This window comes from Saccopteryx leptura, chromosome 9 (assembly GCF_036850995.1).
Source record: "Saccopteryx leptura isolate mSacLep1 chromosome 9, mSacLep1_pri_phased_curated, whole genome shotgun sequence".
Lineage (NCBI taxonomy): Eukaryota > Metazoa > Chordata > Mammalia > Chiroptera > Emballonuridae > Saccopteryx > Saccopteryx leptura.
The window spans coordinates 73,359,409-73,375,083 of NC_089511.1; the positions used below are offsets into that span (position 1 = coordinate 73,359,409).

Below are 15,675 nucleotides of genomic sequence, written 5' to 3' on the forward strand. Positions count from 1 at the left end.
ATGCTCTGCCCATCTGGGCATCGCTCTGTTGTGACCAGAGCCACTCTAGTGCCTGGGGCAGAGGCCATGGAGCCATCCCCAGTGCCCGGGCCATCTTTTGCTCCAATGGAGCTTGGCTGCGGGAGGGGGAGAGAGAGACAGAGAGGAAGGAGAGGGGGAGGGGTGGAGAAGCAGATGGGCGCCTCTCCTGTGTGCCCTGGCCGGGAATCGAACCCGGGACTTCCGCACGCCAGGCCAACGTTCTACCACTGAGCAAACCGGCCAGGGCCTTTATGTTTAAAACACTCAATAAAATGGGTATTGAAGGAAAAAGTACCTCAACATAATAAAGACCATATATGACAAACCATCAACTAATCTCAAATAGTGAAAAAATGAAGGTTTTTCCTCTAAAATCAAGAACAAGACAAGGCTGTCCACTCTCTCCACTCTTATTCAACATAGTTCTGGAAGTTTTAGCCAGGGCAATCAGGCAAGAGACAGAAATAAAAAGCATACATAAGAGGAAAGAAGTAAAGAGATCACTTTTTGCAGATGATGTGATCCTGTATACAGAAACCCCAAGGGTGCCACCAAAAAACAATTAGAAATAAACTAATACAGTGAAGTCACAGGACACAAAATCAATGTACAGAAGTCTACAGCTTTCCTATACACCAACAATGAAACTCTGAAAAATGAACTAAAAAAAAGAATTCCTTTTACAATTGCAACAACAAAAAACCTAGGAATACATTTAACAAAGGATGTGAAGGACCTATATACTAAAAACTGCAAAGCAGTATTGAAAGAAACTGAAAAAGACACAATGAAATGGAAAAAATTTTCATGTTCATGGATTGAAAGAAGCAACATCATTAAAATGGCCATTTTATCCAAAGCATTATACAAATTTAATGCAACTCCCATCAAAATTCCAATGTCATTTTTTAAAGAACTAGAACAAAAAATCACCAAGTTTGAATGGAATCATAAAAAACCCCAAATGGCCAAAGCAATGCTGAGAAAAAAGAATAAAGCCGGAGGTACCACACTACTTGACTTCAAATTATACTATAGAGCCACGATAATCAAAACAGCGTGGTATTGACAGAAAAACAGACACACAAACAAATGAAACAGAATCGAGAGCCCAGAAATAAAACCACATATATATGGACAAATCATGTTTGACAAAGGAGTCAAAAACACCCAATGGAGAAAAGAAAAGCCTCTTCAATAAATCATGCTGGGAAAATTGAGAAGTCACATGCAAAAGAATGAAGGGTTTTTTTTTTTTGTTTGTTTGTTTTTGGTGACAGAGACAGAGAAAGGGTCAGATAGGGACAGACAGGAAGGAGAAAGATGAGAAGAAAGATTCTTCTCTGCGGCTCCTTAGACTCCTTAGTTGTTCATTGATTGCTTTCTCATATGTGCCTTGATCAGGGGCTGCAGCAGAGCGAGTGACCCCTTGCTCAAGCCAACGACCTTGGGCTTCAAGCCAGCGACCTTTGGGCTCAAGCCAGCAACCATGGGGTCATGTCTATGATCCCATGCTCAAGCCAGCGACCCCGCGCTCAAGCTGGATGAGCCCACACTCAAGCTGGCAACCTCAGGGTTTTGAACCTGGGTCTCTGCGTCCCAGTCTGACGCTCTATCCACTGTGCCACTGACAGGTCAGGCTATAAGAATGAAGCTTGACTACAGTTTGTCCCCCGGCACAAAAATTAATTCAAATGGATCAAAGACCTAAATGTAAGGTCTGAAACAATAAATTACGTAGAAGAAAACATAGGTACTAAACTCATGGACCTTGGCCGTCGAGAACAATTTATACATTTGACCCCAAAGGGGTCAAATTTACTTATAAGCAAAGGCAAAAATAAACGAATGGAACTACATCAAACTAAAAAGCTTCTCCACAGAAAAAGAACCTGACAACAAAACAAATAGGAAGCTAACCAAATGGGAGATGATGTTTGCAAACAACAGCTCCAATAAGGGGTTAATATCCAAAATATACAAAGAACTCACAAAGCTCAGCAACAATCAATCCATTTAAAAGATTGGGAGAGGACCTGAACAGACACTTTTCCCAAGAGGACATACAGATGGCCAACAGATATATGAAAGGATGCTTATCTTCACTAGCTATTAGAGAAATGCAAATCAGAAATACAATGAGATATCATCCCATACCTGTTAGATGGGTTATTATCAACAAAACAGGTAATAAAAAGTGTTGGAGAGGCTGTGAAAAAGGAACCCTCATTCACTGCTGGTGGGAATGCAAACTAGTACAACCTTCATGGAAGAAAGTATGGTGGTTCCTCAAAAAATTAAGAATAGAACTACCATATGACCCAGCAATCCCTCTACTGGGTATCTACTCCCCAAACTAAAAAAATTAGTATGCTCATTGCAGCATTATTCACAGTGACTAAGACATGAAAAACAACCAAAGGGTCCCTCGATAGAGGACTGGGTAAAGAAGATGTGGTACATATACATAATGGAATACTACTCAGCCATAAGAAATGATGACATATTGCCATTTATGACAACATGGATGGACCTTGAGAACATTACAGTGAGTGAAATAAGTAAATTAGAAAAAGCTAAGAACTACATGATTTTAAACATAGGTGGGATATAAAACTGAGACTCATGGACATAAATAAAAGTGAAGTGGTTACCAGGGGTAGGGGGATGTGGGGGCAGTGGTGGGGGGAAGGGAGTAAAGAGGGACAAATATATGATGATGGAAAATGGTTTGACTTTGGGTGATGGGTATACAACAGGAGTCCCCAAACTTTTTACACAGGGGGCCAGCTCACTGTTCCTCAGACCGTTGGAGGGCCGGACTATAAAAAAAACTATGAACGGCCCTGGCCGGTTGGCTCAGCGGTAGAGCGTCGGCCTAGCGTGCAGAGGACCCGGGTTCGATTCCCGGCCAGGGCACACAGGAGAAGCGCCCATTTGCTTCTCCACCCCTCCGCCGCGCTTTCCTCTCTGTCTCTCTCTTCCCCTCCCGCAGCCAAGGCTCCATTGGAGCAAAGATGGCCCGGGCGCTGGGGATGGCTCTGTGGCCTCTGCCCCAGGCGCTAGAGTGGCTCTGGTCGCAACATGGCGACGCCCAGGATGGGCAGAGCATCGCCCCCTGGTGGGCAGAGCGTCGCCCCTGGTGGGCGTGCTGGGTGGATCCCGGTCGGGCGCATGCGGGAGTCTGTCTGACTGTCTCTCCCTGTTTCCAGCTTCAGAAAAATGAAAAAAACAAAACAAAACTATGAACAAATCCCTATGCACACTGCACATCTTATTTTAAAGTAAAAAACCAAAACGGGAACAAATACAATATTTAAAATAAAGAACAAGTAAATTTTTTTTTTTTTAAAGTGAATCTTTTTTTTTTTTTATTCATTTTAGAAAGGAGAGAGAGAGGGAGAGAGAGAGAAGGGGGGAGGAGCTGGAAGCATCAACTCCCATATGTGCCTTGACCAGGCAAGCCCAAGGTTTCGAACTGGCAACCTCAGCATTTCCAGGTCGACGCTTTATCCACTGCGCCACCACAGGTCAGGCATGAACAAGTAAATTTAAATCAACAAACTGACCAGTATTTCAATGGGAACTATGCTCCTCTCACTGACCATCAATGAAAGAGGTGCCCCTTCCGGAAGTGCAGCAGGGGCCGAATAAATGGCCTCAGGCGGCTGCATGCGGCCTGCGGGCCATAGTTTGGGGACCCCAGGTATACAACATAATCAACAGTTCAAGTGCTATAGAAACATTTACCTGAATGTTGTAATGTTACCTTGTTAAATTTAATTTTCTAAAAAAAAATAAAAAGTATATTATTTCTGTGGCCCTGGTCGGTTGGCTCAGTGGTAGAGTGTTGGCCTGGCGTGTGGATGTCCCAGGTTCAATTCCCAGTCAGGGTGCAGAGAAGAAGCGACAATCTGCTTCTCTCCCCCCATCCCCCTCCACAGCCATGGCTCGATTGATTTGAGCATTTTGGCTCTGGGTGCTGAGGACGGCCATGGCTCCAGATGGTGGAACATTGGCCCCACACAGGGGTTGCCAGGCGGATTCTGGTTGTGACGCATGTGGGAGTCTGTCTCTCTATCTCCCTTCCTCTCACTTGGAAAACAAGAAAAAAAGTAACTTACTTTTGTGTATTGACTTTTTCACTGAAGAGTAATATGTTTAGAAAGGTGTGCCCTGGCCGGTTGGCTCAGCGGTAGAGCGTCGGCCTAGCGTGCGGAGGACCCGGGTTCGATTCCCGGCCAGGGCACATGGGAGAAGCGCCCATTTGCTTCTCCACCCCTCCGCCGCGCTTTCCTCTCTGTCTCTCTCTTCCCCTCTCGCAGCCAAGGCTCCATTGGAGCAGAGATGGCCCGGGCGCCGGGCATGGCTCTGTGGCCTCTGCCTCAGGCGCTAGAGTGGCTCTGGTCGCAATATGGCGACGCCCAGGATGGGCAGAGCATCGCCCCCTGGGGGGCAGAGCACCGCCCCTGGTGGGCGTGCCGGGTGGATCCCGGTCGGGTGCATGCGGGAGTCTGTCTGACTGTCTCTCCCTGTTTCCAGCTTCAGAAAAATGAAAAAAAAAAAAAAAGAAAGGTGAAGAACACAGATGTGTCTGCTAAGACATTCCTATTTAGGTAGATGAGATCTACGTTACTGTAAGGCAGGGGTCCCCAAACTACGGCCCACGGGCCGCATGTGGCCCCCTGAGACTGTTTATCTGGCCCCCACCACACTTCCGGAAGGGGCACCTTTTTCATTGGTGAACAGTGAGAGGAGCACTGTATGTGGCACAAAGCGCATGCGTACAGTACTACTTCCGGTGACGTGGTACGCACGCGTCACAGCTCCAGAAGCGCGTCATATCACTTGTTATGGCTACCAGTGACAAATATGGAACTGGACATTGACCATCTCATTAGCCAAAAGCAGGCCCATAGTTCTCATTGAAATACTGGTCAGTTTGTTGATTTAAATTTACTTGTTCTTTATTTCAACTATTGTATTTGTTCCCGTTTTCTTTATTTTTACTTTAAAATAAGATATGTGCAGTGTGCATAGGGATTTGTTCATAGTTTTTTTTTATAGTCTGGCCCTCCAATGGTCTGAGGGACAGTGAACTGGCCCCCTGTGTAAAAAGTTTGGGGACCCCTGCTGTAAGGTATGCACTACAGATGTCACAGTGTGTCTGTAGAACCTGGTCCTGAACAGAAGAGACAGTTGTAGGGGGAAAATGTACATATTTTATATTCACAAGAAGGGCACTAACTCCAAAACATCATAGCTTCCAAAAGGAATTTATCCTCCTCCTAAGAATGGTCAACTCCTAGTCAAGGGAACTGGGAGGAAATAGCCTACAGTCTATCTTTAAAAAAATTTTTTTCCCCCAAATTTTTCTTAAGTGAGAAGTGGAGAGGCAGAGTGACAGACTACCACATGTGCCTTGACCAGGATCCACCTGGCAAGCACCCTGCCGGGAGATGCTCTGCCCATCTGGGCTGTTGCTCCACTGCTTGGCAATTGAGCTATTTTAGTGCCCAAGGCAAGGCCATGGAGCCATCTTAAGCACCTGGGGCCAACTGCTCTAATTGAGCCATAGCTGCTGGAGGAAGAGAGACAGAAGGAACAGGGGGAGGGGTGGAGAAGCAGATGGTCACTTCTCCTGTGTGCCCTGACTGGGAATCAAACCCGGGACATTCACACATTGGGCTGATGTTCTACCACTGAGCCCACCAACCAGGGCTAGAGCTTATCTTTCTTTTTTTATTTCTTTTTTTATTTATTTTTGTATTTTTCTGAAGCTGGAAACGGGGAGAGACAGTCAGACAGACTCCCGCATGCGCCTGACCGGGATCCACCCAGCACGCCCACCAAGGGCGACGCTCTGCCCACCAGGGGGCGATGCTCTGCCCCTCCGGGGCGTCGCTCTGCCGCGACCAGAGCCCCTCTAGCGTCTGGGGCAGAGGCCAAGGAGCCATCCCCAGCGCCCGGGCCATCTTTGCTCCAATGGAGCCTTGGCTGCGGGAGGGGAAGAGAGAGACAGAGAGGAAGGAGGGGGGGTGTGGAAAAGCAAATGGGCGCTTTTCCTATGTGCCCTGGCCGGGAATCGAACCTGGGTCCCCCACACGCCAGTCCGACACTCTACCGCTGAGCCAACCGGCCAGGGCGAGCTTATCTTTCTTAAGCTACTGATAAGCATAGTTCAAAATGGCAAACTGCCCTGGCCGGATAGCTCAGTTGGTTAGAGTGCAGTCCTGATACACAAAGGTTGTGGGTTTGATCCCTAGTCAGGGCACATACAGGAACAGATTGATGTTTCTGTCTGTCTCTCCCTTCCTCTCTCTAAAATCAATAAATAAATTCAAAGTGGCAAACCTGCATTGCCTCCTGGACTGTATTTCAGCAAATATTTTTAAATTCTGGCAGCATTTTGGGATAATACTGAGAGGCTACAAAATGGTGTGGAAAGAATACAGGCTTTGGGATTAGAGAGCCTAAGCTTGAATCCTGGCTCTATCACTGCTTAGCTGGGTAACCATGAACCAGTTGCTTCATTTATATTTCCTCATCCATGAAACAGGAGACAATACCATTTAAGTTTTAAGGATTAAGAGAGATACTATCCATAAAGCATTTAGTGTTAAGCCTGGCATACAGAAATTTCTATGAAATAATAGTTGCTATTAGTCTTCTAGATGTGTGATGGCCTCCCAGTGCTCCCAAGAGCAATGCGACAGGACTCTTAGAGCTCAGGAGAGGGTGGCAGCTTCTCTGTCAAAGATGAGTGTTCAGAATACAAGAACCTTTTTGTGCCAGAAGTTATTCCATCACTAATTTCTGACTCCCCCAACAACTCCAGTAGGGAATCTAAATACCAAAAGACTGAGACTCCTTTACACATTCAAAATTATTAGACTCAAAGAATTTGAAGGCCACCAAGGTTCTTAGAGGTCGTCCATGCCACTTCAGAGAAAAAGGAAGCTGCCCTGGCCCAGTTGTTTGGAGCATCATCCCAAAGTACAGATGTTGCTGCTTTGGTCCCTGGTCAGGGCACATACAGGAATAGATCGATGTTCCTGTCTCTTTCTCCCTCTCTCCCTTCCTCTCTCTTTAAAATCAATAAAATAATAAAAAATAAATAAAATATTTAAAAAAGGAAATATTATTTGATATGACTGATTCTTTAGAAAGACCTCTTGGGGTTGCAGAAAGCATCCTGTGGTAGTTACGCCACAAGTTTAACTATTTGTTCTCCAGGCTTATTGTTAGACCTAACAATAAGGTGAACTGTACATACAGAATGACTATAAAGAATTAAGGCCAAACCAAGTCATAAATGACAAATTTCAATCTAAGCAGGCTTCTGCTCCGGCATGAGGACTAAAAGCCATATTTGTGTGATTATTTTCCTGCATTATAGTTCAAAGTACACAGGGGACACAACTGGACCTATACGTTTACCAAATCTGTAATACCATGTGTTGGTTTATAATGGGGCTTTACCATACCTGGAAACCTTTATTCTCTTGGCAGAAATAATAATACTTTATATACAGGTCATAGCTCATTCTAGAGCTCCAACTCAAACAATTTTTAACTTTTCCATCAAAGGATGCCATTTGGGAAGGAATCAAGTTCAATTTTCTATTACCTTCTTTAGCAAACTAGGTAAATAATTTAGACAGCCCTTGAGGAGAAGGTATATATCTAATTTCATGCCCAGTGTGTACACAAATAAGCAGAAGAACCAATTTCTCTTCAATGCTAAACAGGAGACAAACAACAGTGAAAAACATACAATATTTCATGGAAGAGATTTTTTTCTTCAAATGGTCATAATTCACTGAGGATATTTTGTTCTTGCCTGAGAGCTGTCATTCTGACATAGGCCACGCAGAACTGAAGAAAGAGCCTCAACAAAATGGCATTTTACTTTTGAGGGACTGGATCATGCTGTAATATGCTAAATCTGCAGTTGCCAGCCACCTGCCTGGGTTCTCGAACTGTTCTAAGAACATTAGCTGTGTAAGTTGTTAAAAGACATTTAGGGCAAATCAAGTTTGGAAACTATATTGCTTTCTTGGGAGATTAATAATGCACATTACCATATTAAAAGTTGGCAGAAGTAGAGCTGCAGGAAGAAATTCTGCCTAACCTGGCATTTTCCAAACTTATTTGAACCATGGAACACTTTTCTTTTTTAAAACCACAGAACCATTAACATATTGCAGTATATAGTGTTCTTCACAATGCTGTTTGAGAAATTCTGTACTAAATTATGTCTAAAGACAGTTCTGCAAGTTCTAAACAGCCAAGGAAGAAACAGTGCCAGGGCCTCTGAAAAGGTGCCAATTTCTGAAGGTCCTAACCTTTTGGGAAAGGTAAATAGAAGTTGCCAGGTAAAGAATATAACTAGGTTTCTAAAACAACCCCTAAAACTAAGTTTTTAAACAGACAATACAAATATTCTCACAGCAAATTAAATTTACATTTTTTGTTTTTATTTTTTGCCTTAAATAGTGGACTACACATGAATGATATTTAGTTCTTGATTGTTAAAGGGTGACCCCCCAAAAGATATGTCCACATCTAGCACATGGAACTTGTGAATGTGACTCTGTTTGGAAGAAGGATCTTTGCAGATGTAATCAAGTTAAGAATCTTGAGATGAGAAACGGGTTAAGGATTCCTCAGGCCCTAAACCCAATGACAAGTGTCCTTATAAGAGACAAAGAGAAGAAAGACATACAAGGAGAAGGAGGGGAAGGCCATGTGAAGCGAGAAGCAGTGACTGGAGTGATGCAGCCACAAGCCAAGGAATGAACAGAGCCACCAGAAGTTTTCAGACGGAAAGGGGAATTCATCCTGAGAGCCTTCAGAGGGAGCATGGCCCTGCCAATATCTTGATATTGGATTTGTGGCCTTAGAACTGTGAAAAAATAAACTTTTGTTGTTTTAAATCAGCAAGTGTGTGTAATTTGTTATGGTAGCCCTGGGAAATGAATACACTTGGTTTCTCCCTGGTACCGAGCATAAATCTGGGCCAGTTTCCCCTAGATAGCTATCATTTTACTCTCAGAGAATCCAAAGCTAATAAGGATGGAACTAAGAAGTCCAAAGAAATGCCAAACATCATATATCTCAAAGCCAAACCCATTTTTGGATATCAGGTATGGCCGTATAATTCAGACCACAGCCTCTATTGGCGAGTATAGTGAGGCATGGACTGTGGATCCTAAACATGCCAGGAAATGGCCTGAAGTTATTTGAAAGAAGCACTTTGTCTTTTTTATTCTTTTTAATCACCTAGTTGTACTTTCCTTTGCCAACACTACCCTGAATCATTCTATTTTGTACATCCTATAATTTAAACACAGACAGTGTTTCATCCTATATAACTGTTCTTTAAAGCAATTCTATTGACTTTAGTTGGGATTAAAAAAAAAGTATGCACATATAAAGAGAAGCTTATTCATTTTATATTTACATTAAGTGATGATTGTAAATCTGATGTTTGGATTTGCAGAAGCTGTCAAATATGTTTTGTAAAATAGAGCAATATAACCACAGCTATTCCGGAGAAATGAACCTGTGCTATCACATACACACACACACATAACCTCCATATCATCATTAATTTTTTTCAAAGGAGTCTGCAAAAGCCAGAGGTGGTGTTATTTTCAACAAATAAACAAGCAAACAGCTGCTAATTTTTTATATTTTAATGAGACATTTTATTCTTAATAAGTTGTTATAAGATATATATAATTATATTGATAAAACTGTGAAAAACTACATCCAAACCTAAACTGAAGCTTTGTTTATGATATTAAAATGGGAAAATTTAATTGTCAAAAAGAGAGTGATTGTTAAACTATGGTGTATTGTATCTAAGATAGACAGCTATCATACTATTTGAAATTATATTGGAGATGTGGTTTGTTTTTTTAAAAGATACATAATAAAATATTTGGTGCGTGTGTATATATATATGTAAATGAAGAGGTATGAATAAATATGCTAGAGATATTATATGTTTCGCTGTAATTTAGCTATAACTGAGGTTGATCCTTTACCCAAATTTAAAAAAGGATGACTGAAAACTTTTCCAGGTTCTCTGAAGTATTTGGTTGGGGAAGTGGTTACATTGTCTAGTCTATATAAATTGGATCCACCATTCAGACCTGTCCTTAAAGAAAAGGCATAGGAATTAAAGAACGTTGTTCCCTGCTCTCCCTCCTAGACAGTGGGCACAGTATACCTATGACTTTGTAGACATATATCTAATGAAAATTGAGTGAAGAGATTCTGGACTGAAAACACAACCTGGTATTTTCTCCATATCTTGAGCTAATTTTAAAGTGGAAGCAAATCACCTTCTCGAAGTCATGATTTTCTTACTATTTGACCAGAAAAACACCCCAAAATCCTGAATTATTTGCGAATTCACAGTTAAAAAAGGAAAATCAACTTGGAAAAATTTCTTCCTATGCTCTAGGCCAGTGGTAGTCAACCTGGTCCCTATTGCCCACTAGTGGGCGTTCCAGCTTTCATGGTGGGCGGTAGCGGAGCAACCAAAGTATAAATAAAAAGATAGATTTAACTATAGTAAGTTGTTTTATAAAGATTTATTCTGCCAAACTTAGCGAAAATCCGACATAAAGTATTTGGTAAGTAATTATTATTATATGCTTTAACTTGCTGTAACTCTGCATTATATATTTTATAAAGTAAAGATATTTCCCTACTTGATAAATCACCATCTAGCGTGCGGAGGACCCGGGTTCGATTCCCGGCCAGAGCACACAGGAGAAGCGCTCATTTGCTTCTCCACCCCTCCGCCGCGCTTTCCTCTCTGTCTCTCCCTTCCCCTCCCGCAGCCAAGGCTCCATTGGAGCAAAGATGGCCCGGGCGCTGGGGATGGCTCTGTGGCCTCTGCCTCAGGCGCTGGAGTGGCTCTGGTTGCAACATGGCAATGCCCAGGATGGGCAGAGCATCGCCCCCTGGTGGGCAGAGCGTCGCCCCTGGTGGGCGTGCTGGGTGGATCCCGGTCGGGCGCATGCGGGAGTCTGTCTGACTGTTTCTCCCTGTTTCCAGCTTCAGAAAAATTAAAAAAAAAAAAAAAAAAAAAAAAAAAGATAAATCACCATTACTGTGGAACCAGTGGGTGGTTAGAAAATTTTACTACTAACAGAGATACAAAAGTGGGCGGTAGGTATAAAAAGGTTGACTACCCCTGCTCTAGGCTGATAATAAGAAATTGGTTTATGACAAACCCAAAACAAATCTAAAAGAATTCACCTCATTTAATGAGCAGAAATAGTGCTCATGTCCTATTTCTCCATGATCAACTCTCAGGCACATAAATTCAACCCTCAGAATTAAGGTGACAATTAGGGAAAATAACTGCTATTTTTAAAGGGTGTGTAGATTAGCCTGACCAGGTGGTGGAGCAGTGGATAGAGTGTCAGACTGGAACGCAGAAGACCCAGGTTTGAAACCCCAAGGTTGCCGGCTTGAGTGCGGGGTCACTGGCTTGAAGCCCAAGGTCACTGGCTTGAGCAAGAGATCACTTGCTCTGCTGTAGTGCCCCCTCCCTGTCCGCCCCCCCCCCCATCAAGGGCAAATATGAGAAAGAAATCAATGAACAATTAAGAAGACAAAAGAGCCACAACAAAGAATTGATGCTTCTCATCCTTCTCCCTTCCTGTCTGTCTGTCCCTATCTGTCCCTCTCTCCGTCTCTCTCTCTGTCACACACACACAAAAGTTGTATAGATTAGAAAATAAAATAAAAGGCATCCATTAGGAAAGAAAGAAGTTAAAATAATCCCTAATTGCAGATGGCATGATCTTATATTAGAATCCACCAAAAAGTGTTGAATAAGTAAGACTGTGTTTATAAAACCTCTGTATTTTGGAAATCACATATTGCAGTACCTGAAAGAGAAGTATAGATATTGTCAGATAAACCTAAAACTAAGACAATTCATTGCTAGCAGATTTATACCACAAGGAATGATGAAGGAAGTTCAGCAGACTGGTGGAAACTGACCCCAGATAAAAATTAAATCCAGAAATAAATGAAAAGCACTCAAAATGGTAAATAAAAGTAAATGGTTAATGTGGATAAGTATAAAAAATGATTTTTTCTCTTAATTTCTTAGAAATATAACTGTTGAAAGCAAAAATTGTGTACCATAGGGATTATAACATAAACAGATGAAATAAAAGTGACTAGTATAAAGGATGGGGTGATGGTAAATGAAACTACATATATAATTACAAAATTCTTACATTTCACTTGAAGTGGTTGGTATGCTATTAACTTTAAACCATGAAAAGTTATAATTTCTAAAAAGACCACTAAAATAAAAATATGCAAAGCAATATAGCTAAAAGTCCACTAGAGACCCAACTATATGCACCTTAAAGACACAGGTAGATTGAACATAAAAGAATAGAGAAGATATAAGATGCAAACAATAACCACAAAAAAGCTGGAGTAGTATATCAATATCAGACAAAATAGATCTTAAGAAAAGGCTTATTATTAAAGATAAAGGGGGAATATTTTTTTAAGGCTAAAAGGGCCAATTCATCAGAAGAGCATAATAATCTGAATCATTAAATGTGTATGCACTTAATACCAGAGCTCAAAATTCATGAAGCAAAGACTGACATCACTTAAAGGGAAAAACAGACAATTCCACGCATCATATGTGGAGATTTTAACATCTTTCTCTCACTAACTAGATGAAAAAGTCAATAAGGACATAAAAGATCTATCAACCACCTGGACCTAACTGACATTTTCACAACAATATACTCAAAGTACAGAATATGTATCCTTTTCAAGTGTATAAGACATATTCATCAAAAAACTGATGGTGGCCCATATGCTGGGCCATAAAACAAGTCTCAATCAATTATAAAGAACTGAGATTTTGTAGAGTGTATTTTCTCACCACAATGGACTTAAATTATAAATAAAAATACAATATATCTAGAAAAACAAAATATTTGGAAATTAAACAACATACTTTAAAATAACACACGGGTCACCAAACAAACCACATGGAAATTCAGAAAATATCTCAAACAGGATGATGATGAAAATAGGACAAATGAAAATCTGTGGGATGTAAATAAAGCTGTATTTAGAGGAAATTTACATTTTTGAAAATTTATGTTAGGAGAGATAGGTAAAGTTCCGTTTTAAGAAGCTAGAAAAAGAAAAGCAAAATAATGTATACTGAAAATAGGAAGGAGTAAAGAAATAACAAAGATAGGAGCAAAAAATCAATGCAATAAAAAAAGCCATAGAGAAAAGTAACAAAGTTAAAAACTGCTTCTTTGCAAAGTTTAACAAAGTTGCTAATCCCCTAAGGGATTTCAAAATAAGAAAAAAAGGAGAGAAGATATAATTCACCAATGTTAGCAGTAAAAGAGGGAATTTCAGATTTTACAGATTCTACATGCATCAAAAGGATAATAATGAAATATTATAAACAACTTTATGTCAATAAATTCAATAATTTAGATGAAACGAGCCAATTCCTAAAAATATACAACTTATCAAAATCACACAAGATAAAAAAACACAAGCTCTGAATAGCCATATATTTACTAAAAAATTAAATTATCAATACCTTCCCACTAAGAAAGCAGGAGGTCCAGACAGTTTCACTGGTGAAACTATCAGACAATTCAAAATGAACAGCAATCTTACATAAAGTCTTTCTGAAAATAAAAAAGGAACCTGCCCCAATGTAGTTTATGAAGGCAACATACTCTGATAGAAAATCTGAAGACACTACAAAAGAGAAAAGTACAGACCAATATCCCTCAATATTTAACAAAATGTTAGCAAATCAAATCTAGCAATATATAAAGAGTATAACACAGCATTACAAAGTTGGGTTTCATTTAGGACAAGAGATAATCAATGTAACCTACCATATTAAGAAGATAAAGGAGAATATAATCATTTATATATAAAGTATTTGACAAAACTCTACACTATTTGATGATAAAATCCCATTTTAAATTAGGAAGAGAAAGAAATTTCCTTAATCTGATAATGGACATATATGAAGTCTAATCTAATATCCAACTTAATGGTGAAATAGTGAATGCTTTACATCTAAATCAGGAAAGTGTCAAGAATGCCCACTCTCACCACTTGTATTCAACATTCTACTGGTGATTGAAGCAAGCGAAGTAAGGCAAGACAAAAGGGCATAAATATCAAAAAAGAAGACGTGAAACTATCTCTGTTTGCAGGGGATATCACAAATCTAAGGAATCCACAGAACTAGAATAATAATCATACTTAGAAAGCTGCAGAACACAAGCTGAGTATACAAAAATCAACTGTATTTTAATAGCAGCAGCAAACAGAAAATAATTTACAATAGCATCAAAATATAAAATATTTAGACATAAATTAAAAAAATATATGTGCATGTCCATTTATAATAGCATCAAAATATAAAATATTTAGGCATAAATTAAAAAAAATATATGTGCAAGACCTGCACACTTAAAGAACTATTGTTGCCTGACTAGGTGGTGGCGCAGTAGGTAAGAGTGTCAACCTGGGACACCGAGGACCCCAGTTTGAAACCTCAAGGTTGCTGGCTTGAGCGTGGGCTCATCTGGCTTGAGTGTGGGGTTACAGACATGGCCCCAAGGTCGTTGGCTTGAGTAAGGGGTCACAGGCTCAGCTGGAGCCCCCGAGTCAAGGCACATACGAGAAAGCAATCAATGAACAACTAAGGTGCCACAACTATGAGTTGATGCTTCTCATCTTTCTCCCTTTCTGGCTATCTGTCCCTGTCTGTCTTACCCTTTCAAAAAAAGAAACAAAAACAAAAAAACCCACAAAAAACTGCTGAGAGAAACAGAAGATGAACTATAATATGAAGAGAGATAATATGCTCATGAACAAAGACTCATTATCATCAAGATGTCAATTCTATCCAAATTAATCTACATATTAAATGTTATAATTACAATCTCATTTCTTTTTTCATGTGTCTATGACAGAAAGAAGGACAGTGATAGGGACAGGCAGGGACAGACAGACATGAAGGGAGAGAGATGAGAAGCATCAATTCTTCATTGCAGCTCCTTAGTTGTTCATTGATTGCTTTCACATATATGCCTTGACTGGGCTGGGTATGGGGCTACAGCAGAATGAGTGACTCACTGCTCAAGCCAGTGACCTTGGGCTCAAGCTGGTGAGCCTGCGCTCAAGCTGGATGAGCCCACACTCAAGGTGGCAACCTTGGGGTTTTGAACCTGGGTCCTCCATGACCCGTCCAACGTTCTCTCCACTGTGCCACCACCTGGTCAGGCCCTCTCCCCATTTTTTAATTGGATTTCAACTGTTCTAAATATTTGAAATTTTTTGTAAAAAAACGTTAAGGAAAAAAATTGTTTTCAATTCCTCTGCTCTCTCACATCGCCTGAATAAACTGGAACTGAATTTGTATGAAGTAAGCCTATAGGGTACTATTTTCAGAGTCATGATTTTATTTTTTTACAAAACCCAACAAACTCTAATACAAGAAATAAACCACACCATTCCTCACTAAAGAGTGAATTAGAATGCAGAGTGATTTTAGCTGCACATTACATATGCAGTGATTCTGGCCCTGATGGAGGAGCT

At 40.7% G+C, this 15,675-nt stretch overlaps 1 protein-coding gene across 4 annotated transcripts in view; it reads right to left on the reverse strand.

The window, feature by feature from the left end:
* MICU1 (mitochondrial calcium uptake 1) overlaps nt 1–15,675 on the reverse strand; it is a 263,629-nt gene that overhangs the window by 25,737 nt on the left and 222,217 nt on the right. The window lies entirely within an intron of this gene.